Source organism: Helianthus annuus, chromosome 7 (genome assembly GCF_002127325.2).
Source record: "Helianthus annuus cultivar XRQ/B chromosome 7, HanXRQr2.0-SUNRISE, whole genome shotgun sequence".
Classification (NCBI taxonomy): domain Eukaryota; kingdom Viridiplantae; phylum Streptophyta; class Magnoliopsida; order Asterales; family Asteraceae; genus Helianthus; species Helianthus annuus.
In genome coordinates, this window is record NC_035439.2 from 21134203 (window position 1) to 21160775 (window position 26573).

Consider the following 26573-nt stretch of genomic DNA (forward strand, 5'->3'; position numbering starts at 1 on the left):
TGACTTCTCGTCTTGAAAAGCTTCCAAACCTGCAACAGTTGGATAAATTCGATCAATGAGATAATCAGAACTAGAGTAACTCTGCAATAAACGTCTAATTCTCTCATTCTCAATTTTCTCGGTTTCCAACTCTTGCTTCCACTGAGCACTTTCTTCGATGTAGAAGTTGATAGCTTTTTGCTTCGACATCATCACAGCATTCATCATCGTCAAAGCATCCTCTCTCTCAGAGTTAGTCTTTTGAAGACCAGTTACCGTTCTGTTCAAGACATCATAAGATTCTTTTATATAATTGAGATTAAACAGCAACTGCTCTTTTTTCTTCTCATATTCAGCTATCATCTCATCTTTAGTTGCACATTCTTTGCACGCTTCTAAACATTTCATGCAAGGCTTGATAACTTCAACAATCTTTTCAACTTAGACAAATTTCTCTGCTTCAATCACTTTCTCAGCTTCTGTCATCTTTTCTGCTTTATCAACATGTTCACTCTCAACAATCTCTTCAGCAACACTTTCAGTCTTCATTTCCTGTTGTTCTTTGGCAGCTCTTTTCTCTATCAGCTTCTCTACGCGATCTGCAAAATAGAAATGAAAACTTTTAGGAGACAGATGAGATTTTGCAATGTTAATATGTTTCTCTTCTTCATCATCACTACTATCATCAGTTGGTGACTGATCAAAATGTACAGATTTTCCAGAATTATCATCCGATGAACCAGTATCAGATGGAGTTTTATCAAAAACAATTTCTTTTTCTGAGCTATCATCACTTTGTACACTCTCATCTGAACTTTGTGATCTTTCATCAGCACTTTCTGAGCTTTCATCAGATGCAACAAACTCTTTCTCCACATTCTTCACAGTCTCACCAATAGACTTCATCCATATGGCAAACATAATTGGTTCTTTAACAATCTTAGCAATGAACGCTTTGAATTCTCCTTTTTCATCAACAAACATATCCCAGCTGAAGCCTTCAGGTAATCTTTCATCATCCTGGTTGACTAAACAGACTTTGTTTTTTGGTGATATGTAATTGTTCCAGTTAAAATCCACCAAACACGCTCTCTTTGAATCCTCGATTTTTCTACCATGAGCTACCTGCGGTTCTTGTAGTTGTTGCTGACCCACTTGCTGATAAATGGCTTTCCAGTAGTAATCATCTTTTCCGAACGGATTTTGAGCTCCACTAGCTTCCTTGTTTTTGCACTCCATCTTGAAATGACCTTTCTCCCTCCAACGAAAACAAGTAACTTTAGATTTATCAAAACCTAAAGTAGAAACATGTGCATCAAGAAAGTCATTTCTTCCGGTAATCGTCTTGAACTTTTTAGCACGCCTAAGAACGCTAGCTAGACACCATTTGATATCCATTAATTCCATCTCTTTGGCATCTATCTGATCGTAATCCTCCTTTGTGAGCATAGGATTCCCGATCCGACCAGCAACCAATCCTTCATAGGAGGGTAACACAGAACCAAGTAAAGCCATGTGGTCTTTCGCGACTTCTTCCGAAAAACTTTGACCCTCTGGAAGATTCAATACGATGTTACACTGGATCATATAACCATTTCCTGTCTTTGTGCTTTGAGAGTGAAAACTTGTAGTTGACTCTTTTGGATTAACACTTGGAAATGAAGTGAATCCACTGCTGCTTTTAGTTGAACTCTGGTCAACCTTTTCTGTAGAATCCCCAGCACCAAACGCAGTCTGGATTTTCGGACTTCTCTCAGCTTCTGGAACTGGAACACTACCTTTGTAATACATTTTTATATCCTATTGACCACTTGGACTGTTCATCCTTGCGATCTTTTGCTGTTCCAAATCCTGACTTTCAATCTTTTCAATAAACTGAGAAATAGTCAACCCATCATAAACACCCGTATTCTTCAGAATCATCAAATAAGTTCCCCACTCTTTTTGCGGTAACGCATCCGCCAACTTGTCTACCCACTCTTCACGATCTTTTGTAATACTCAACATTGACATGGATCGCACTAAGTGGCAGTAACGTTCAATTAACTTCTTCGTGTCTTCACCCGGTAGACTGCTGAATAGGTCAAACTCTTTCTTGAGTAGTGCCTTTTTGCTTTTAATCATATTCTCACTACCCTCAAACTTAACACGTAGAGCATCCCAAATCGATTTTGACGTCTTATCATGTTGAAGCAATATGAAGATGTCTTCTTTGATTGCCTGCTGTAATAAACTGATCATCATTTTCTCGGCTCTATACATATCTCTTTCTTTGTCATTAAACTCCGATAGCTCTTTGGTAACCTGCAAATCCGTACGTGGTAACACATATTTCTTCAAGATACATTCCCACGACCTAAGATGATTTGCCTGAACCCAATTTTCGAATCTGTCTTTCCATCCGTAGTATTCTTCGATACTCATAAGTTTCGGAGGCTTTTAAGTAGTTCCTGTCTCGTTTTCCAAATTCATGGCTTGAGCAATGGAAGCCGGAGCAGTCGAGGATGAAGCGAACGCGTTGTAGAATTCTTCACTCATGATTACGAGTCACGTTTTTAAAAAACAATCACTTTCGAGCGAAATTAACAGATTGCAGCTTCGAGCGAAATCCCAAATTGCAGCTTTGGAACGAAATAGCAAAACACACACTTAGGAGCGAAATTACCAAGTTGTTGATTGGAGCGAAATTACCCTGATCACTGGAGCGGAATCAGCTTTTGTTACTCAGGAGCGAAATCAGATGCAAGCTTCAGGAGCGAAATCACTTGTTTGACTATCTGGAGCGAAATCAGAATGTCTGCAGAAGCAAAATCAGGAAATTGGCAATTTGGAGCAAAATCAGGTGTCTAACTCGAGCGAAATCAGAAAGATCCATTTCGAGCGAAATCAACTTGGAGGTCATTTTTTGTCCATTTTTAATCTGATTTTAGCTATGAAACTATCCAGGGTTTGTCTATGTCCAATTTTGAATAGTCTATGAAATTTTTGTCCGATTTTGACCGTTAAATCTTCCTGAAATGATGAAAGAAGGTGTAGAAGCTAGAAATTTCGATGAAATTCGGCTGTAAACTGCAAAACTCCTCCAACTGGCTCTGATACCAATTGTAGGATCGTGCGACTGACCCAATTGAGTCGTTTAGAGAGGTTCTGATCTATTTCAGGTGCGGAAAACAAGAAATAGACTTAGTAACGGCTTGATCTTCACTTAATTCACTGATTGTATTGATTTGACGTTGATTACAATCAATCCTCACACCGGCAGCACTTCGGCATGGAATGTATGACCCTTGTTACCTGATTTCGCTCATGGACACCTTTATATAGGGTCATGATTTCACTCGTAATTACATGATAACATTTGGAGCGAAATTAGCTTTTTAGTTTCGGGCGAAATCACCTATATGTGATTTCGGGCGAAATCACCTTCATATGAAGGTTGGAGCGAAATTAGCTATAACACTCTTAAACTTCCTATTTTCTCGTAAAACGTGCCCTAATCTATACAATGTAATCTAAGACTCGATACAAGACGAAGTCGACAGATGCATGCATCAACAGGGAGCTTCAGAAGCTAAAGGACATGATATCTAGTGTGCCTGGGGTGGTCCAGCCAATTCCAGAAGTATCCCAGGACAGTCATAGGATATCCCGTTTTGCGCGTCCTATTTGTGATGCTGAAATCCCAAAAAGATTTCAAACCCCCAACATGAAGCTCTATGACGGAACTACGGATCCTAAGGAGCATATCGCCTAGTATAGGGAAAGGATGGAAATTAATCCTATTCCCCCAGATCTCAAAGAAGCATGCTTGTGCAAGGGTTTCGGCTCTACCTTGACAAGACCAGCCTTAAAATGGCTGTTGAACATTCCTCCTCACTCAATTACTTCTTTTGCTCATTTAGTTAATCTATTTAATAGCCAATTTTCTTGCAGCCAGAGTTTTGAGAAATTAACTAGTGATCTTTACAGGATAACTCAAGGACCTCAGGAATCCCTTAGGGATTATGTGAATAAGTTTAGTCGGGAATCCTTGGATATCCCACATCTTGATGTTGCAACAGCTATGCAGGCTTTCAAGATGGGATTGCAGAAAGATTCTCAATTTTACCAGGATCTTGTGATGAATCCCTGCAGGAACCTGGATGAAGCCCGTAACAGGGCATTGAGATACATTCGGCTGGAGGATAACAAAAAGATGCAAGAGAGAATGAATTCGTCCACAACATATGAGTCGACCAACAGGAAATCAGAATCTTCGTATAAACCATATCGCTCAAAGCCATATGGTAGAAATGATAGCAAAAAAGTCAATGCTGTCGAAGACGAGGATCCTGAAGAGTATCCTGAGCTGTCTAAATATTGTTTTTCTGTTAATACACCTGAATTAATGTATGCTATGCAGGGTTTAGGAGACAAAGCCTGGTGGCCTCGGAAGAATTAACAAAAAGCTGATTGGAAGGATAAGTCCAAGTGGTGTGCCTTCCATGAGGATTTCGGACATGTTACTGAGGATTGCATTGCCTTGAGGAAAGAAATAAGTTATCTTTTAAGTAAAGGATATCTGAAGGATCTTCTGGGAAGAAAGAAGAATAAGGGTCAGGATACTGAGAAGGATCCTGAACGAGCAGAATCACCTCCTGCCGATGCCAAGATAATTAACTTTATTTCAGGAGGATCCGACATTTGTGGGACATCATATTCTGCGGCCAAGAGGCATGCAAAGGAAGCTAAAGCTGAAAGAGGGGAAAAACCAACCAGGATGATGACCCTCACGACTGATAAAGTGATCACTTTTGATAGTGATGACAGGAATACTGTCCAGGATCCTCACCATGATGCTCTGGTAATAACATTATATGTGGCTAACCATTTTGTACGTAGGATATTAGTGGACAATGGAAGCTCCATCAACATAATCCAACTAGAAACGTTGAAAAGAATGAATGTATCTCTAATGGATATTACTTCAAAATCCACCGTGCTTGTCGGCTTTAGTGGAGAAGCCAGGAATACCGTGGGAGAGATCAAATTACTAGTATATGTTGAAGGGGTCAATTCAATACAACGCTTCTGTGTGATGGACTCCTTATCCTGCTACAATATCATATTGGGCAGGCCATGGATCCATGATATGAAAGCCGTGCCATCAACTTATTATCAGTGCATCAAGATCCCCACACCTTGGGGGGTTGTCAAGGTTGATAGTGATCAGCAGGAGGCGAAGGAATGCTACTCATCCTTAATGAAATCCTCGACTAAGCCTAATGCAGCATAGCAATTAAAGATGCGGGCCCAGGATATCGTGGAGGCTTCGGAGCACGATGTAAAGAAAATTATCCTGGATCAAGATAATCCGGATATCTCGGTGCTCGTAGGGACCAATATCCCTCAGGATATTGAAAACCAATTAACTAACTTTTTGAAATGCAGGATGTCGACATTCGCATGGAAACATGAGGATATGACAGGTATTTCCAAGGATATTATAACACATAAGCTTGGTATTGACAGGTCGTTTAAGCCTGTTGATGTGCTGAAAATGGGTCAAATAAAACTAACTAAATTACCCTATTTCTAGACTCTCTAAGCTTTAAATTTATAAAACTAAGACTCGACCTAAACCCTAAAACACGCAACCAGCAAGTGAACCGATCGACGTAGTAAAGCTAAAGCAAGTCCGAGTGTCGAACCCACGAGACTCTACTGACTACGCTACGACTCTATCTAGACTCAAACTGACACGACATACTAAATTGTTTATTAATTTGGGGGGGTTTCTAAAAATCCTAAATAAAATAATAAAATAATACTAGAAAGCTAGACACGAACTTAAACGAAGGGTCTGATCAGTGAGAATGAAGACTACCTAGGCTAGACGCAGGCTAAACTCAGAATGGATTCCTAAATGATAATGATGTGGTGTGGAACCGGGATCTTCTAATGCTAAACCTATTAAGAAACCACTAAGCCCCTCAAACACTCTCGAGGCGATTCTTGTGGCACTACCTAGGATGTTACGCTCACCGGTTTTCTAGATTTCTTGTCCGTCCTCTAGTTTCTTGAAAGTGCTTATGGAAGACGCTCTACTTTGCCGCGCGAACGTCTAAAGCAACTATGGGTTTAATCTTGGCTTAATAGACAATGGGTGGTTAATTCCTTATAACTACTCCGAGACCTATCAATATCCTCGAGCCTTTCCGCGACGAGTCTAGCAGCACACTTGATTTTAATTAATTACCGAATATTGTTCCTAAGGTTACTAGTGCACTTTTCACCCTAAAGAATTAATGACCTATTATGTGATATAGACACTCACCTAAGTCAAGAACCCTAATTCGACTCTATTCCGTGATAAAGACCGTCACCAAGAATCGAATGGAACAAATAAACAATAAATAAATAATCACAAGCACACATATGCACCAAGACAAACTATCATAGTGTTTACAATACAAGAAAAGTCCACAACCACACCAATAATCAAATAAAAATCCAAACTTTGTCATGCCATAGTCATCGCCTAGGTAGTTTATGGTTTTAGCCGGAAAACATCATTAAAAACAAAGTCAAAAACATTGTATCAACTGAATTCATTGGTAACAAAGTCTAAACAAACAAAGAACGAAAGAAAAAGGTATGTAAAACCCGAATCTTTTACTCCCGAATGCTCAAAAACGCTATCCCAATGATTCCAAGCTTCCAAGATGCTTCAAGCACGTCCACAGCCTTCAATCAGCAGCCAATTCTTGCCCAAAGATGCCCCAGTTCGTAATAATTCGGCTGTGCACGCGTATATGTTATTATATAACCCAAAAACCCTAACTTGCCATGCAATCTGCGTAATTCTGCCGACACAGTCTCTTTAGGCGGCCCGCGTGAAGAAATGGCTTGAGCTAACGCGGGTCGCCTAGGGTTTACAATCCTGATTCGCTTTACAAATCTCTCGCGGCCCGCCTAAGATATCTGACTAAGTTCACGCGGGGCGCGAGAGGATGTTATTCCTCTATTTCTCCTTTAAGTCAATGCGGGGCGTGTGAAGTTGACTGTTTAGTCTATGCGGCCCGCCTGGGAGCTCCAGAACTGCAAATTTTCTTCGTTTCAGCTCCCGACTTCCTCTGTTTCCGTGCCAGCCTTCCGCCATTCCAGATTTCTGCTCGTTTTCGCTCCTTTTGGCTGTAAAGACCTGGAAACACAAATAAATCAATAGTATGTACATTCTAAACTAAACCGACACTAAAACTAACTAACTAACGACTAAAACCGACGCGAATACCGATGTATTTTGCAATACATCAAATATCCCCACACTTATCTTTTTTTCGTCCTCGAAAAAGAATAATGCAAACGGAATCATAGTCAAGATAGTCGATCGGGACAAAAGCTTAGATTATTTTATTAAATCGATACTCGTGTTAGCCGCGATTGCAAGTATAATGATCCTCTTAAACCCAACCCGGTTTCAAGCCCTTATCATGCAATTTAGGTTCAAGTTCGGTCAATCCACCTAGGGTCTCACGCTACGAATTGCAAGTCCACCTACTCCCCCCTCAAGCTTATAGGACAAAAGGAACCACCACTGGGTTATTTCCTAACCGCCTTATACCAAGATCAAGAGAGTTTAAAATCAAATCTATTTTTCCATTTTTTTTTCTCATTTTTTTTTCATTTACGAGCATAGACGTTGCTTTCCCTAATCCTAGAGGTATTCCGGCTGTAGAGTCGCTATCCCCAACCACAGATTACATAGGCCTCGGTACTTTTTATTTATTTTGCAAGGTCGATTTCACACATTCTAGCGGTATTCCGGCTGTAGAGTCGCTATCCCCAACCACAGATTACATAGAATGGCTACTTTCATTTAGTTTCTAGCTCGCTTATTTATTTATTTTTTTCAACGAGATAATGACCAAAAACTCTAACGATCTTAGCTTATAACGACATCCCTTATACTATTATTGGCGGTTTCAATTTCCCCACTTTCCCTAGATGAGAACCCACTAGTAGACCGACAATTAGGTATAATTAATATCAAAGGAACCCGAAACCGAATCAAGCCTACCCGCGCATCCCAAACTAGACACAAGCACGATTATTTTATCTCATATTATTATTATTTGAACCCGACCAAAAACCCGACTTTTCTATCATTTTCCGTTTTTATTTTGCAAACTTCTTATTTCAAAAGACATTTTCTATTTTGTAATTTTTTTTTTTTTGGATTTTTTTCAATTTTTTTTTTTCGACTCAAGACTCACTAACTACAAGTTCCCATCCCCACACTTGAATGTTGCATTGTCCCTAATGCAAGGATGTAAACCTGAATCCTAAAACCTAAAAACAAAAATAAATAAATAAATATACAAATATACAAGTATACAAGTGGAACGACTTAACTGAATCATATGTGAGACTGTCAGTATGCCAGTCGATACCACACATGCCCTCCAATCCAAAACGCGCTCAGCAAACTGTACTAACTCGGACACGCGAACGGAAGCGGCATCAAAATCAACCTATCACTCAAAACATACTAAACCCAAAATAATATAAACCATCAAGGTATCATCACAAATATCAACCAACCCACAACCCGACCAACCAATATATCATATCAATACAAACCGACTAACGAGGATCAAAAACAGCATAAAAAAAATAAAACAAAAGATATAACTGCTGTAAGCACTGCTGCTCATCCTCATGCATCTCCTGCTCCACCCTGTTCTCCACCAGCAGGCTCCTCCTCTCCACCAGCGGGACCCCCCTGCTGTGGCTGCAATACCGGTGGTAGCTGTATCTGGAAGTAATCATACAAACCCTGAAAACCCAGCTGCATCTCACGCCTAACCTGCTCAACCTCCTGTCTAACCTCCTGTCTAACCTCCTCTAATCTATCATACAAACCCTCCAAAGTCAGCGGCACTGGCCGCGGCTGCCTGAAAGGATACTCCCGTGCTGGGAGCTGATGTCTCTGAAGTGGCACCTGGTACCGCTCCGGAATCGTGGTGGTCGCTGCCTCCTCGGCAGTCGGATCCGGAGACGGTGGTGCTGGCAGAATCTCTGTCCACGCTAGCGGCTCGATAAACGTGACGATCCTAGCTAGCTGTAAACTCCTCAACTCCACGAGAGATGGAGCGGGTCCCTCAGTCATCCTCTCCGCCGGAAACTCAGCAAACACACCCAAATTGGCTGCCAACATAGTGATATACGGCCCACCATACAATCTGGCCGTACCACCCCCCTTTTTCGGCCTCGCTAAGGACCATGCCAAAATACTAGCTAGGTTCGCCGGCCGCCTCTCAACCATGCACATCAAGCAAAACAAACTGTGCTGGTTTACCTTGTCTCCCTCGTGCTTTCCTATCAGAGTAGAACATAAAATCTTGTGCACGAACCTGTAAACCGGATCTCTAATGTCTGACGCCACCAAATTGCTAGAATATGGTGAAATAGCAATGGTGTGCCAGAAACGTGCCAAATCCTCCTTCACGACACACGCCTCTGCCGGGTCTCTCAAAACCTGCCTCAATAAACCTCTAAACTCATCTGACCCAACCTCCTCAGCCGAATACAACCCTGTCGCCTCTGCAAACTGTATCAGACTCATATTGTAAACCTGTTTGCCAAACGCAAACGAAACCACATCCGGCTGATCGAACCCCCCTGGGTGCCTATAAATGAATGTGGAGTGAAACTCCATAGTCAGCTCCAGATACTGAGGCATCTCACAATCCATCGCCCACCTAAACTTATCCCCTAGAAGCTCCTGAACTCTCTCGACCTGTCCCAACTTCCTAACCAAATCCCAGTCAATCCTTTTACTCTCTAACAACTTCACCTTCTTAATTGCCTCGAATTTCATAAACTCATATGACCCCACCATAAAACGCAACAACGGGCTCTCAACCAGCCTCTCACTCTGCCCGTGTGGGGTCCCAGCATCCCTGTATCTAATCTCTCGAAGCACCGGAGTATCCGGCTGCTCCTGTGCAGCTGCCTGGGCACGAGTAGTGCGCCTCTTGCGCTTGACACCCGAAGATGATCCTTCACCTGACATCCTGTTCACAATAGATCAAATAACCATGCAAAACAGGTGAACCGTTAGTAATCACAAGCTATTTTTGGTATTTTTGAATTTTTTGATTTTTTTGGAATTTTTCTGTTTTTTTTTTATATATATATATAATAAAATAATATTATAATAATGTACAATCGGACGACGGCCGTATAGCATTTCATTCGCGGCCGTTGTTCGATATAAGTGCATATCACAAAAGCAACCCGAAACTAGGCCAACCTCGCCCGAATGGAGATTGAGTACGGGCGACGCGGCCTAAGATCGAGCGATGCAATAGTACGCGCACGACACGACACTAACATGACGCAACTATGACTCGAAACACACTAACGGACCCTAAACGACGCAAAACGACGCACATAACCCTAAAAACGACACTTATGACTCAATTTACAAAAATTTACACTTTTACCCCCTCCCGGCACCTTGCTCGCCCTCGAGCAATCCTAAGTGCCGAGAAAACATCACACACCAAGTGCGGAAGCAACGGAAACAATGCGCGCAAAGTTTGGTAAAAAATGGAATTTTTATGAAACGGCGCGAAAAGCCTCCCCACACTTGGAGGTTACCATATCCTAAAACGAACGTCCGCGTCCAAAAAAACATGACCAATACATCCGCGGACAAAACCACCCCTCCTATATGTATCTATCACACCCCACGCGCACATCGCTCAAAGCAAGACATCAATCAATCATATCAAACCAACCCAAACCGCCCGTACCCTACAACTTCGTCACAAGGGCAACCAGAAGGTACTCGACGTGCACACACGGGCACTGAGCTGACACGACAACCTACTGCCCCAAATATGAATCAACCGACAGACTTGACCCAACAAACGATCTGACCTGACTATCCTGCAGACTAACTGACCTAAACATACCGATACGACTGACCTGAACCAAACTGAACCAACTCACACACAAACCTGCGGACTTAAAACAACAACTAAACTAGACTCGATGACTTCCTAAACAGACTACTGACTCGACTCGACACAACGAAAAACAAACAAGTAATGGAGCAGGATAACATACCTCGCAGTCGACCGAACCGAGTGAACAGAAAATAGTGGTGGTTGTGCGGTGGTCAGCAGGTGGCGATTGACGGGGGTTGCAGGCGGTGATGAACAAGTGGTGGATGTGATGACTGTGGTGGCAGGCGGTGGTTAAAATGGACTGGGTGATGGTGGTGTTCGGCGGCAGTGGGTGTACGGTGGTGATGAACAGTGGCGTATGGTGGATGATGACAACGGCGGGATGTTGGGGTTTCAGTGGTGGTGGACGGTTGAGATTAGGATGGTGTATGACGGTTGTGAATGGTGTGAAATCGCCGGAGAGAGATGTTAAAGGGGTTAGGGTTTCAAATGACACCGATTTGGGGGTTTTGAAGATGACACCGACTGAGACTGGTTACGCGACCCGCATGAAGTGTGAAGCCAATATGAAGCGGGTCGCTTAAACTTTATTATTTTTAAACCCTTTTAACACCCAAGCGACCCGCGTGAAAGGTAATGGTAAGTGAAGGCGGGTCGCGAGTGTTTGTTTAATCTGCACTTCCTTTTAAGTCCAGGCGGGCCGCGTTAAATAGGGAAAAACCCTACGCGGGCCGCATGGACAGTGCAGAACTGCTGTTTGGTTAACAGCAACAGCAAGTTTCAGCAAAAATTCATTTTCATTAATCCCCATTTTACCCCCTGCATTTATTTACGCGTTTTCAGCGTTAAACGTACCTGTGCAGCTGTTCGGTGATCGATCTCGGCTCCGTAAAGGCGATGAAACCTGCAAAAACACTTACGACACACACACGACGCAAAAACACACAAAACGACACAAATGACGCAAAAACGCACAAAAACTAAACTAAGGACACGACACGGACAACGACGCAATATACAAACTCTACACTTGAGTTTTCACTCAAGAACCTACGTGGCGGTGCTAGGCGGGTCCGAAAGAGGAACGGTTTCCTCTTCGGCGGTATCGATGGGACCTCCTATGTAGTGTTTCAACCTATGCCCGTTTACCTTCCACACATGCGAACTCTCCTCATCAAACAACTCAACGGTACCATACGGGAACACCTCCTTCACGACGTACGGTCCGGACCATCTCGACTTCAACTTTCCGGCAATCAACTTCAACCTCGAGTTGAATAATAGCACCCGATCGCCCACTTTAAACTCCTTCAACTTTCGCAACTTCCTATCATGCAATGCTTTCGACTTCTCCTTGATACTCCAAGAACGATCATACGCGGCGTCACGAAGCGCCTCTAACTCATGGATTTGGAAAATCGTCTCCTAGCGGCCTCGGTCAAATCTAAATTCACCGTTTTGAGCGCCCAAAGAGCCCGATGCTCTAACTCGACCGGTAAGTGGCACGCTTTCCCGTAGACGATCATAAACGGTGTCGTACCTAATGGCGTCTTGTAGGCGGTTCGGAAAGCCCACAACGCATCGTCCAACTTGTCGGACCAATCTTGCCTACTCTTCCCTACCGTCTTCTCCAAAATCCGCTTCACTCCTCGATTCGCGTTCTGCACTTGACCGCTCGTTTGTGGATGATACGCGGTGGACAAGCGGTGCGTAACTCCATATCTCTCCAACGCCTTCTCCATAACCGCATTGCAAAAATGCGTGCCACGATCACTAATAATGGCTCTAGGCGTACCGAATCGCGTAAACAACTTCTTCAAGAACCTCACCACCACTCGTGCATCATTCGTAGGCGAAGCTTGAGCTTCCACCCACTTCGAAACGTAGTCAATCGCAACGAGGATGTACCGATTTCCACTCGAAGATGGAAATGGTCCCATGAAATCGATGCCCCAAACGTCAAAGACTTCCAACACTTGAATGGGATTCTGGGGCATCTCATCCTTGGATGAGATGTTGCCGGTCCGCTGGCACCGGTCACACTTCCTCACAAACTCGGCCGCATCATCTACCACCGTCGGCCAATAGAAACCACAATCAAACACCTTCTGCGCGGTCACATGCGCACCATGGTGTCCTCCAGTCAATCCCTCGTGCACGTGCCTCAGGATCCCCGCACCTTCTTCTCTACTAACGCACCTCCTCAAGACTCGATCACCGCCTATCCGGAAGAGATAGGAATCGTCCCAAATGTACTTCCTAGCGTCCCTCGTCAACTTGCGCTTCTCCTGCAAACTCAAACTCTCCATCACAAACCCGTCAGCCAAATAATTTGCTATGTCGCTAAACCACGGGAGGTCTACGGCTCCTGCCGTGACAGCATCAATAGACTCGTGAGGGAATCTGTCTCCTATCGCCTCCTCACGAATCTCCTCACGCTTCGGATCCTCTAGGCGAGACAAGTGGTCCGCCGCCACATTTTCTGCCCCCTTCTTATCCTTAATTTCAATGTCGAACTCGGAAAGAAGCAGAATCCATCGTATAAGACGCGGCTTCGCGTCCTTCTTTTGAAACAAGTGACGCAGAGCAGAATGACCAGTGAACACGACGGTTTTCGAAAGAACGAGATATGATCGGAATTTATCGAACGCGAACACCACCGCCAACAACTCCTTCTCCGTGGTGGTGTAATTCTCCTGGGCATCATTCAGCGTTTTACTCGCGTAGTAAATCGGGTGAAAATGCTTCTCCCGTCTCTGCCCTAACACCGCACCAACTGCGTAGTCACTCGCATCGCACATCAGCTCGAATGGTAAGCTCCAATCAGGCGATACGAGGATCGGTGCACTCACTAACCTCTCCTTCAGAAACTCAAACGCTCGAAGGCACTCCTCGTCAAAGACGAAAGGAACGTCCTTCTCCAACAATCGCGTCATGGGGCGAGTGATTTTGGAAAAATCCCTAATGAAGCGCCTATAAAATCCCGCATGACCGAGAAAACTACGAACCGACTTGACACTAGTCGGAGGAGGAAGCTGGCTAATCGTATCTATCTTCGCTCTATCAACCTCAATACCTGCTCGCGAAATCTTGTGCCCTAGCACAATCCCCTCAGTCACCATGAAGTGACACTTCTCCCAGTTCAGCATCAACTTCGTCTCCACACATCTCTTCAGCATCCTCTCAAGATTCGTCAAACACTGATCGAAAGAACTACCATACACTGAGAAGTCGTCCATAAACACCTCCATCAAACTCTCGACCATATCTTGAAAGATCGCGATCATACAACGCTGGAATGTAGCAGGAGCGTTACATAATCCAAACGGCATGCGTCGGTACGCGTATGTGCCATATGGACATGTAAAAGTGGTTTTCTCCTGATCCTCTGGTGCAATAGGAATCTGAAAATAACCCGAAAACCCGTCGAGAAAGCAATAGAACTGCTGACCCGCGAGACGCTCAAGCATCTGATCAATGAATGGGAGCGGAAAATGATCTTTACGAGTGGCGTCATTTAACTTTCGATAGTCAATGCACACACGCCAACCCGTAACAGTGCGAGACGGAATAAGCTCATTCTTCGAATTCAGAACAACCGTCATCCCCCCTTTCTTCGGGACAACCTGCGTAGGACTCACCCAAGCTGAATCAGAAATGGGATAGATCAACCCAGACGCTAACAACTTCATCACCTCCTTCTTCACTACCTCCTGCATATTCGGATTCAACCGACGCTGCGGCTGCACTACAGGCTTGAAAACGTCCTCCATCAGAATGCGATGCGTGCAAAAGGTAGGGCTGATGCCCTTGATATCGGATAACCTCCATGCAATCGCATCACTGTGCTCTCTAAGCACCTCAATCAACCTCGACTTCTCCTCCTCTGTCAACGTCGAAGAAATGATGACAGGCATACTCGGCTTCTCTCCTAGAAACGCGTACTCGAGATGGGATGGAAGAACCTTAAGTTCTAAAGGCGGTGGAATATCTACCGGAGTACTCTCATCACTAATCGCATCGAGCCCTAATGGCTCAGCACTAACCTCGTCGCTCTCATCTAAACACTCCTCCTCTACCTCCTCTACCTCTTCCTAAGAATGCTCGTCAACAACTCCCTCACCTACCAGATCGGCTCCACTAATGTACTCGAAGCACGTATCGACACAAGATATGAATGAATTGAGAAAGTAGACGGAATGACACGGCCCACTAACATCATCTCCACAACTAGGATGCTGCATCGCCCTATCGATCTCAAATGTGACAACCTCGTCACCCGCACGAAGAGAAATCTTACCGTCAAAGACGTCAATGATCGCCTTTGCGGTTCGAAGGAATGGACGGCCAAGAATAATAGGAACTCTCTCATCGGCCTCCATATCAAGCACAACGAAGTCTACTGGGAACACAAACCTATCGACCTTCACCAACAAATTCTCTACTACCCCACGAGGATAGTTGACTGATCGGTCAGCCAAGGACAATGACATGCGTGTGGGTGTAAGCTCTCCTAGACCAAGACGCTCATACAACGAGAATGGCATCAAATTGATGCTGGCCCCTAAATCGGCTAAGGCGTGAGAAGGGGTAGCGGCTCCCCCAAAGAAACATGGAATCGTGAATGTGCCAGGGTCGGTCAACTTCTCTGGTAGCTTATTCAAGACTACCGCGGAACAACCCCCTGTCAATGGAATATTCGAAAGCTCACCGATTCTCTCTTTACGCTTCAAAAGATCCTTAAGGAATTTCGCATACTTAGGCATAGACTGAAGCGCCTCGATGAACGGAAGACTGATCTTCAACTGAGTAAACATCTCAAGGAATTTCCCGTACTCCTGAGCATATTTCTGCTGCCTGGCACGGGCGGGAAATGGAAGGCGAGAATGATCAATCACCGGTGCCGGCCGACCTCTCGTCGGCTGCCTCTCCACTCTCTGCTCTACTGGCGACTCCTCGGCGTGTGCTGTACTTGCTGGGGCTAGCCTCGTGTGCACCTTGCCTGGAGCCTCCATCTCGATCTCCTCATCAACCTCCTCCTCTACTTCTTCAACCTCTCTCTCTCTCACTACCTCTCCCAAGCTCTTCCCACTACGGGTCGTAATCGCCTTCGCTGACTGATTCGCGGGATTCGGGAAAGTGTTTCCCGAAAACTGACCCGGTGGGTGCTCCTGTAACTGCTGAGCAATTCCGCCTACTGTCCTCTGAAGATCGAGGAGGGCGGCCTGCTGATTCTTGAACTGAAGGTCGTTATTCTTGTTAATCTGCTCCTGATTTTTCATGAATGCATCGCTCCGCGTTATCATCTGAGCAAACATCTCCTCTAACCTACTCGTGCTAACCTCAGGAGCTTTCACACCACCTTGACTCTCCTGAGGTGGTCCCCTACTCGAAAACTGACCACTAGACCCCGACCCACTAAACTGCCCTGAACTAGACTGCGTGTAAATACCGGGCCCTCTACTCTGATACTGACCAGATGAAAATCCAGGAGGATTTCCAGACGAACGATACCCACTCGAATTACCACTACCGCGCCAGTTGGAACTAGAATTATTGAATGGATTCGTGGGACCCCTAGGCTGACCGGCTATATACTCTACCTGCTCAAGAGTGAGCGTGGGGCAATCTATGGTATCGTGCCCTCCTCGACAAACTTCACACCTATCGACTTTCTTCTTTATCTCACTCAACTCCTGCCTCATCTCCTGCCTAATCTCCTCTTTCGCTCTCTCGACTGCAGCAGCTACCGATGAATCCAAGCTAACTTGGTTTACCCCTCGACCGGCTGAGGTGGTACGCACAGGAATGGAAGTCCTGCTGGTAGTGCTGTAGTCCATATCGGAGTGGGCAAAACTCTCAAATAAATCATTGCACTCCGCCACTGTCTTCTTTCCCATAAGCTGGCCTCCTGCTGAAGTATCGAAACGAGCCCTAATCTCAGGAGTAAGTCCATTGTAGAACTTCTCTACTAACGCCCAATCAGATAGACCATGCTGAGAACAACGGGTAATCAGGGTCTGAAAACGCTCCCAAGCTAAGTGATAAGGCTCATCTGGGTCCATACGAAATGAGTGGATCTGGTCACGAAGGCGAGATGCCTTGGCTGGCGGAAAATATTTGGCTAAGAATGCATCGCGAAGGCCTGCCCAAGTACGGAAAGTGCCAGCAGGCTGGGAATCGAACCAGACGGCTGCGCGTCCAGCAAGTGAGAACGGAAAAACCTGAAGATACCTAGCATCAAGATTGACACCCTCAATGGAGAAGGTGCTGCAGAGACGAGTGATGCGATTGATATGGGCGGGGGCATCCTCGTCGTCACGACCATGGAACTGGCAGGAATTGGTGATGGCGGTCATAATGTAGGATGGTATCTGCCACGACCGATCGTTCGGGATCTCGGGAAGGGTGATGGGGGAATTACCACCGGCGAAGCCGGTGGTAGCCTGGTCGTAAACTGTCCTACGGGCCATGTGAGCTACGGGTGGCGGACTAGGTGGGCGGGTGGGTGGTGGGGAATTGTGGGGTGAAGATTTTGGTGTAAGATCGAAAACTGGGGTGGACTGAGAAAATGAAGTAGAGCTAGAAGCACGTACCTCAGACGAAGATGACGAGAAGGAAGACCTGAGTGCAAGCGGCAACGGCGGCGGTCCCTGCGAGCGCGTATGGGGCATCCACTGCAAAAACCGAAAACAAACAAGTAAGAAGACTCTACTAAACGACTCGACTAACTATAAAAAGACACTAAAATACTTAGACACCTACGACTCAAACAAAGAAACACAATAGTACGTAATATGTCAAGTAAGTCCAAACAAAGTAATCAGCGCAATCGCCAAGAGTCCCCGGCAACGGCGCCAAAAACTTGATGTGCTGAAAATGGGTCAAATAAAACTAACTAAATTACCCTATTTCTAGACTCTCTAAGCTTTAAATTTATAAAACTAAGACTCGACCTAAACCCTAAAACACGCAACCGGCAAGTGAACCGATCGACGTAGTAAAGCTAAAGCAAGTCCGAGTGTCGAACCCACGAGACTCTACTGACTACGCTACGACTCTATCTAGACTCAAACTGACACGACATACTAAATTGTTTATTAATTTGGGGGGGTTTCTAAAAATCCTAAATAAAATAATAAAATAATACTAGAAAGCTAGACACGAACTTAAACGAAGGGTCTGATCAGTGAGAATGAAGACTACCTAGGCTAGACGCAGGCTAAACTCAGAATGGATTCCTAAATGATAATGATGTGGTGTGGAACCGGGATCTTCTAATGCTAAACCTATTAAGAAACCACTAAGCCCCTCAAACACTCTCGAGGCGATTCTTGTGGCACTACCTAGGATGTTACGCTCACCGGTTTTCTAGATTTCTTGTCCGTCCTCTAGTTTCTTGAAAGTGCTTATGGAAGACGCTCTACTTTGCCGCGCGAACGTCTAAAGCAACTATGGGTTTAATCTTGGCTTAATAGACAATGGGTGGTTAATTCCTTATAACTACTCCGAGACCTATCAATATCCTCGAGCCTTTCCGCGACGAGTCTAGCAGCACACTTGATTTTAATTAATTACCGAATATTGTTCCTAAGGTTACTAGTGCACTTTTCACCCTAAAGAATTAATGACCTATTATGTGATATAGACACTCACCTAAGTCAAGAACCCTAATTCGACTCTATTCCGTGATAAAGACCGTCACCAAGAATCGAATGGAACAAATAAACAATAAATAAATAATCACAAGCACACATATGCACCAAGACAAACTATCATAGTGTTTACAATACAAGAAAAGTCCACAACCACACCAATAATCAAATAAAAATCCAAACTTTGTCATGCCATAGTCATCGCCTAGGTAGTTTATGGTTTTAGCCGGAAAACATCATTAAAAACAAAGTCAAAAACATTGTATCAACTGAATTCATTGGTAACAAAGTCTAAACAAACAAAGAACGAAAGAAAAAGGTATGTAAAACCCGAATCTTTTACTCCCGAATGCTCAAAAACGCTATCCCAATGATTCCAAGCTTCCAAGATGCTTCAAGCACGTCCACAGCCTTCAATCAGCAGCCAATTCTTGCCCAAAGATGCCCCAGTTCGTAATAATTCGGCTGTGCACGCGTATATGTTATTATATAACCCAAAAACCCTAACTTGCCATGCAATCTGCGTAATTCTGCCGACACAGTCTCTTTAGGCAGCCCGCGTGAAGAAATGGCTTGAGCTAACGCGGGTCGCCTAGGGTTTACAATCCTGATTCGCTTTACAAATCTCTCGCGGCCCGCCTAAGATATCTGACTAAGTTCACGCGGGGCGCGAGAGGATGTTATTCCTCTATTTCTCCTTTAAGTCAATGCGGGGCGTGTGAAGTTGACTGTTTAGTCTATGCGGCCCGCCTGGGAGCTCCAGAACTGCAAATTTTCTTCGTTTCAGCTCCCGACTTCCTCGGTTTCCGTGCCAGCCTTCCGCCATTCCAGATTTCTGCTCGTTTTCGCTCCTTTTGGCTGTAAATCAATAGTATGTACATTCTAAACTAAACCGACACTAAAACTAACTAACTAACGACTAAAACCGACGCGAATACCGATGTATTTTGCAATACATCACCTGTCCAACAGAAAAGAAGGAAGTTTGCTCCAGAACGAAACATAATTATTCAAGAAGATGTTGAAAGATTATTGTTATGGGTGAAATTCTGAGCCCATATCCTGGAAAATATCTTGATGTATATCCTGTTTATATTGTATATGTTTACATCCGGGATGCTGATTCAGGATATTGGTAACATCCTGAGTGGTATCCTCAGGATCACTAACGGATTAAATGCAGGTACGTGGGTTAGAAGCTAGCAGCGTTAACGAGACCTATTCCACGGAGGACTCGGTCCAAGTCGTTCAAGGAAAGACGTTGGAGCCGTATTACTCGGTTTACAACGTCTATAATGGAATATTCGGAGTAGCCCATATTTGTAGGGATTATTGTTTGTAATTCGTTACTATAAATAGTGGGTATATCAGATCAACTAGGACATCACAATCACACTCTCTACACTCTAACACTTCCTCTCTCGCAACTTTCACAAATTTATTGTAACACTTAGCGATCTGATCTATATCCTGCACTGTATCCTGAAGTTTAAAGCAATAAGAAGAACTAGGCAGCTGCGATTGTCAGCTCCCGAGGTTTTATGCCGGCGATCTAGATTGATCAAGGGCTTTCCTCGTACATCTCGTGTCATTTACTTTACCTTTTTGCTCATTGTTTGATCGTAGATACAGCTCAATATCCTGAGCCGTATCCTGAACACTGTTTTTCCAAAGAACATAACCATCATATTTTCAACACACTTTTTAGCACACTACCTCACTTGACTAATTTGATCACTTAATTGCTTCGGTAATTTTTGACCAAAACAATTTGGCGCCCACCGTGGGGCAAGTGGTGCTCTCTTTACTAAAAATCTCGGTGAAATCGTTAATTGGTTTTCTGTTTTCAAAACTTTTTGCCACATTGTTTACAATGGCCTCAAGATCAAACTTTTTGCCACATTCTTTACTAAAAATCTCGGTGAAATCGTTAATTGGTTTTCTGTTTTCAAAACTTTTTGCCACATTGTTTACAATGGCCTCAAGATCAAACATGAGCTCTTCTACTGTGTCTGCTACAACTTCTGCAACAGTTGGTTCGGTGCTTCCACCACCTCCTCCAAGGATGCCAGCCTCTACACAATCTCAAGATGTTATCCCTACTCGGAGTATCCAGGGATCTGCTCCTGTTTTAGCTTCTAACGATGAAATTCTAACCTTATTTGGAAGTGTGCAGGAACAAATGAGGCAGCAACAGGAAACGAACCAAATGCTTTTAAGAGAAATACAACTCCTGAAGTCTGGCTCGAGCAGATCTGCTGAGGATAATGTCACTCCATTACATCCCAGAGCGTTGAACTTTAGTTCAGCTGTGTATACTGAGGATAATAGGGGGAATATTGTACCCAGCCTTCCTCAGAATCATACTCCTGAAATACCCTCCTCGGTCAGGATGTCAACCATGAGGAACTCAGGATATGCTTCAGGATATGGGCAAAATCCTCTAACGGGTAACGTATCAAATAATAATAATGTTATTGCCACTAACAGTGTTGGATCTCTGCAGGATACAACTGTAACGTTAGAATTATCCAGGGAGCTTCAGAAGTTAAAGGATATGATATCCAGTGTACCTGGGGTGGTGCAGCCAATTCCTGAAGTATCTCAGGATAGCCACAGGATATCTCGGTTCGTGCATCCCATATGTGATGCTGAAATCCCAAAAAGAATCCAGACTCCAAACATGAAGCTTTACGACGGAACCACGGATCCCGAAGAGCATATTGCCCAGTATAGGGAAAGGATGAAGATCAACCCTATCCCTCCAGAGCTCAAGGAAGCGTGCCTGTGCAAGGGTTTTGGTTCAACCTTGACAGGATCGGCTTTGAAATGGCTCTTGAATGTTCCTCCACATTCGATTACATCTTTTGCTCACTTAGTAAATTTATTTAATAGTCAATTTTCTTGTAGTAGAAGCTTTGAAAAATTAACAAGTGATCTCTACAGGATAACACAAGGGCCTCAGGAATCCCTTAGGGATTATGTGAACAAGTTCAGCCGGGAATCACTAGACATTCCCCATCTTGATATTGCAACAGCTGTGCAAGCTTTCAAGATGGGGCTGCAAAAGGATTCTCAATTCTATCAAGACCTTGTAATGAACCCATGTAGGAACCTGGATGAAGCCCGGAACAGGGCTCTAAGATATATTCGGTTGGAGGATGACAGAAAAATGCAAGAAAAGATGAATGCATCCTCAACATATGAATCGACTAACAGGAAATCGGAATCCTCATATAGACCATATCGCTCTAAGCCATATGGCAGAAATGATAACAAGAGAGTGAATGCTGTTGAAGACGAGGATCCTGAAGAATATCCTGAATTATCTGAATATTGTTTTTCTGTTAATATACCTGAACTAATGTATGCTATGCAGGGTTTGGGAGATAAAGCCAGGTGGCCTCGAAAGAATCAACAAAAAGCAGATTGGAAAGACAAGTCGAAATGGTGTGCTTTCCACGAAGATTTTGGACATATGACTGAGGATTGCATCGCTCTGAGGAAAGAAATCAGCTACCTTCTAAGCAAGGGATATTTGAAAGATCTCTTAGGTAGAAAGAAGAATAAGGGTCAGGATACTGAGAAGGATCCTGAGCGAGCGGCATCACCTCCCGCCGATGCCAAGATAATCAACTTCATTTCAGGAGGATCCGACATTTGCGGAACTTCGTATTCGGCGGCCAAGAGACATGCAAAGGAAGCTAAGGCCGAGAGGGGAGACAAACCTATCAGGATGACCACGCTCACAAATGACAAAGTGATCACTTTTGATGCAGATGATAGGGATACTGTCCAGGATCCTCACCATGATGCTCTGGTAATAACATTATATGTGGCTAACCATTTTGTACGCAGGATATTGGTTGATAATGGCAGCTCCGTCAACATAATACAACTGGAGACTCTGAAGAGAATGAATGTGTCTCCGATGGATATCACTTCGAAGTCTACTATGCTCGTTGGTTTCAGTGGAGAAGCTAGAGACACAGTGGGAGAGATAAGGCTACCCGTATATGTTGAAGGAGTCAACAAGATGCAACGTTTCTGTGTGATGGATTCTCTATCCTGCTATAACATCATCCTAGGAAGACCATGGATTCACGATATGAAGGCCGTTCCATCAACGTATCACCAATGCATCAAGATCCCTACCCCTTGGGGGGTTGTCAAGATCGACAGTGATCAGCAGGAGGCGAAAGAATGCTACTCATCCTCGATGAAATCCTCGACCAAACCTAGTGCAGCATAGCAATTAAAGACGCGGGCCCAGGATATCGTGGAGGATCCGGAGCAGGATGTGAAGAAAATTATCCTAGACCAGGATAATCCCGATATTTCGGTGCTCGTGGGAACCAATATCCCTCAGGATATTGAAGAGCAATTAATTAACTTTTTGAAATGCAGGATGTCAACGTTTGTGTGGAAGCATGAGGATATGACAGGTATATCTAAAGATATTATTACTCACAAGCTTGGAATTGACAGGTCGTTCAAGCCTATACAACAAAAGAGAAGGAAATTCGCCCCTGAGCGGAATGCAATTATCCAAGAGGAAGTTGAAAGATTACTGAAGTCCAGGATGATTAGAGAAGTCAAATTCCCTAGATGGCTAGCAAATGTGGTGGTGGTTCAAAAGAAGAATGGGAAGTGGAGAGTCTGTGTAGACTACACAGACCTGAACAAAGCTTGTCCAAAAGACCCATTCCCTCTGCCTCATATAGACTCGATGGTGGATGCCACTGCCGGTCATGAAATGTTGACCTTCATGGATGCATCCTCAGGATTCCAGCAGATTCAAATGGAACCTTCGGACCAGGAGGATACTGCTTTCATGACACCAACAGGTATTTATTGTTATACTGCTATGCCTTTCGGTTTAAAAAATGCAGGTGCAACGTACCAGAGATTGGTGAATATGATGTTTAAAGACAAACTGGGGGACACCATGGAAGTGTACATTGATGATATGGTGCTCAAATCCAAAAAAGCTGAGGATCATCTTCAGGATATTAAAGGAGCATTCGATATCCTGGACCAGTATAATATGAAACTTAATCCTGCAAAGTGTCATTTTGGAGTGGAGGGCAGGAAAGTTTTTAGGATACATGGTGACAAAAAGAGGGATAGAGGCACGCCCGGAGCAGATCAAAGCTATCTTGAATATAAAGTCTCCCTCGAATATGAAGGATGTTCAACGGCTAACAGGACGAGTGGCAGCCTTAAATAGATTCATATCAAGATCCTCAGAAAAGTGTAAAGAATTCTATGATATCCTGAAAAAGAATAAAAAGTTTGAGTGGGGTGAGAAGCATGAAGCAGCCCTGCAGGATTTGAAGCAGTATCTCTCAACCGCACCTCTATTGATGAAGCCTGAGGATGGTGAACCATTATCCTTGTATCTGGTAGTATCAGGGAATGCAGTAAGTGCAGTACTCGTAAAGGATCACGAAGGTCAGCAGTATCCTGTTTATTATGTTAGCAAAAGTTTGTTAAACGCTGAAACTAGATATTCTCACCTAGAAAAACTTATACTAGCTCTAGTAATGGCATCAACAAAGCTTAGACATTATTTTGAAACACATAGGATTCATGTTAAAACTAATTATCCTGTTAAGAATGTGCTTAGAAAATCGGAGATGTCGGGTAGAATGGCCAAGTGGTCAGTAAAATTAAGTGCCTATGATTTAGTATATGAACCTAGAAATGCCATAAAGTCTCAGGCTTTAGCTGACTTTGTGGCTGATTTTAGTAGTGACATTCAGGACGAGGTAGACCTAGAATTTCAACAGTTAGGAGAATCCTCAGGATCCTGGACATTATATACTGATGGTGCATCTAATGTAAGAGGAGTAGGATTAGGAATACTACTAAAATCGCCACAGGGGGACATAATACCCCAGGCTGTTAGATGTGAATTCCCTGCTACTAATAATGAGGCAGAATACGAAGCCTTAATCGCAGGATTAGAATTGGCTAAGAATATGAATATTAAGAATTTGCAAGTATATGTTGATTCCTTGTTAATTACTAATCATTTTAATGGATCCTATGCAGTCAAGGGTGAGAAACTAATGGAATACCTCGGTATTCTTAAAAAATTAGCAGGATATTTCGATGTTTTTACACTTGAACAGGTACCAAGAGAGGACAACGCCGAAGCAGACGCATTGGCAAACTTGGGATCATCAATCAGGATACCGGAAGGAATCCCAATACCGATATTACATATCCTGTATCCTGCAACGGATCCTCAGCATAAGGAAGTAGCAAGTATTCAAGATCCTGAAGTGGTGTATCCTGGAGAGGATCCTAAATCCTGGACAACTCCAATTATGAGATATCTCAAGGAAGGACATATCCCCGAAGACGAAAATCCTAAGGCATTTAGGATGAAGGTATCACGATTCACTATCATAAATAATATTCTATACAAAAAATCTCTTGCAGGGCCATACTTGAGATGCTTGGAGGATCCTGAAGCCAAAGAAGTACTTCAGGATATACATGAAGGGGATTGTCGTAACCATACCGGGGGCAGGTCATTATTTTCGAAAGTGCTAAGGACAGGTTATTATTGGCCAACAATGAGAAAAGATGCTGCAGAATATGCTCGAAGATGTGATGCATGTCAGAGGCATAGTAACATATTGCATCAACCAGCTGAACCACTATATCCTGTAGCATCCCCTTGGCCGTTCATGAAATGGGGGATGGATATAGTAGGGAAGTTACCAAAAGCTCCGGGAGGAAAAGTCTTTATGCTGGCAATGACGGATTATTTCTCTAAGTGGGTTGAAGCGGAAGCATTTGTGCAAGTTAGAGACCAAGAAGTAGTATCCTTCATAAAGAGGAATATCCTGACCAGGTTTGGAGTACCAGCTGAAATCATTTGTGATAATGGGTCCCAGTTTATAAGCAAAAGGACTACTGACTTTTGCAAGAATTGGGGAATCAAAATGATAACGTCTACTCCGGTGCATCCTCAAGCGAATGGACAAGCTGAATCTTCAAACAAGATAATAGTGAATAACTTAAAGAAGAGACTTGGAGCCAAAAAAGGAAGATGGGCAGAGGAATTACCCTTTGTGTTATGGGCTGACAGGACAACGGTAAAAAATGCAACCGGCCAAACCCCATTCTCCTTAGTATTCGGAGCAGAAGCAGTAATTCCAACGGAAATGACAATACCTACTGCAAGATCTATCATACAGAATCCTGAGCAGAATCCTGAAACCTTATGTCAAGATTTGGACACCATAGATGAAAAAAGAGATGCAGCAAGGCTAAGGATGGCAGCATATCAACAAAGAATATCCAGAGCATATAACAAGAACATAAGGACTAGGAGATTTCAAGTTGGTGATTGGGTGCTAAGAAAGGCTTTTCAGAATACTACTAATCCTGCCGATGGCAAGTTAGCTCCGAAATGGGAAGGACTATACGAAGTTGAATCAGAAGCAGGGAAAAGAGCATACAGACTCAAGAATATGGAAGGGGATATGCTACCAAGGTCTTGGAATGCTATACACTTAAAGCTCTATTTCAAGTAAGAATAGAATTTAATTTCCCAGAATGGTATGTATTCTATCTCTTTTAAATATATTTGTTTATTATCTTGAACACAATACTGACTTAGGCATCGGAGGGGTGTTAGCCAAGCTAACACCCACCTTAGTTCACAATTGTTTTGCAGCATATGCTCCAGGATATAGCTCCAGGATGCATACTCAGGATAACTCGGAAGATTAGACGATTGGCCCCCTCTCTCACGTTTAAGGGATACTGATCCCTTCACGGGTTTAAAGGTATTCACCTTTCTCCCGAATTGGGTTTAAACACCCCGCCTGGAGCGCAAGTTATCCAGGGATAGTTCAAGGTGGCGGGACCAGTTCATGTAAAAGTGGCTGACAATTTCGTTACTGTTGGCTATACCCTGGATCCTCAAGGTATATGAGGATTGATCACCCTCTCTCACGAA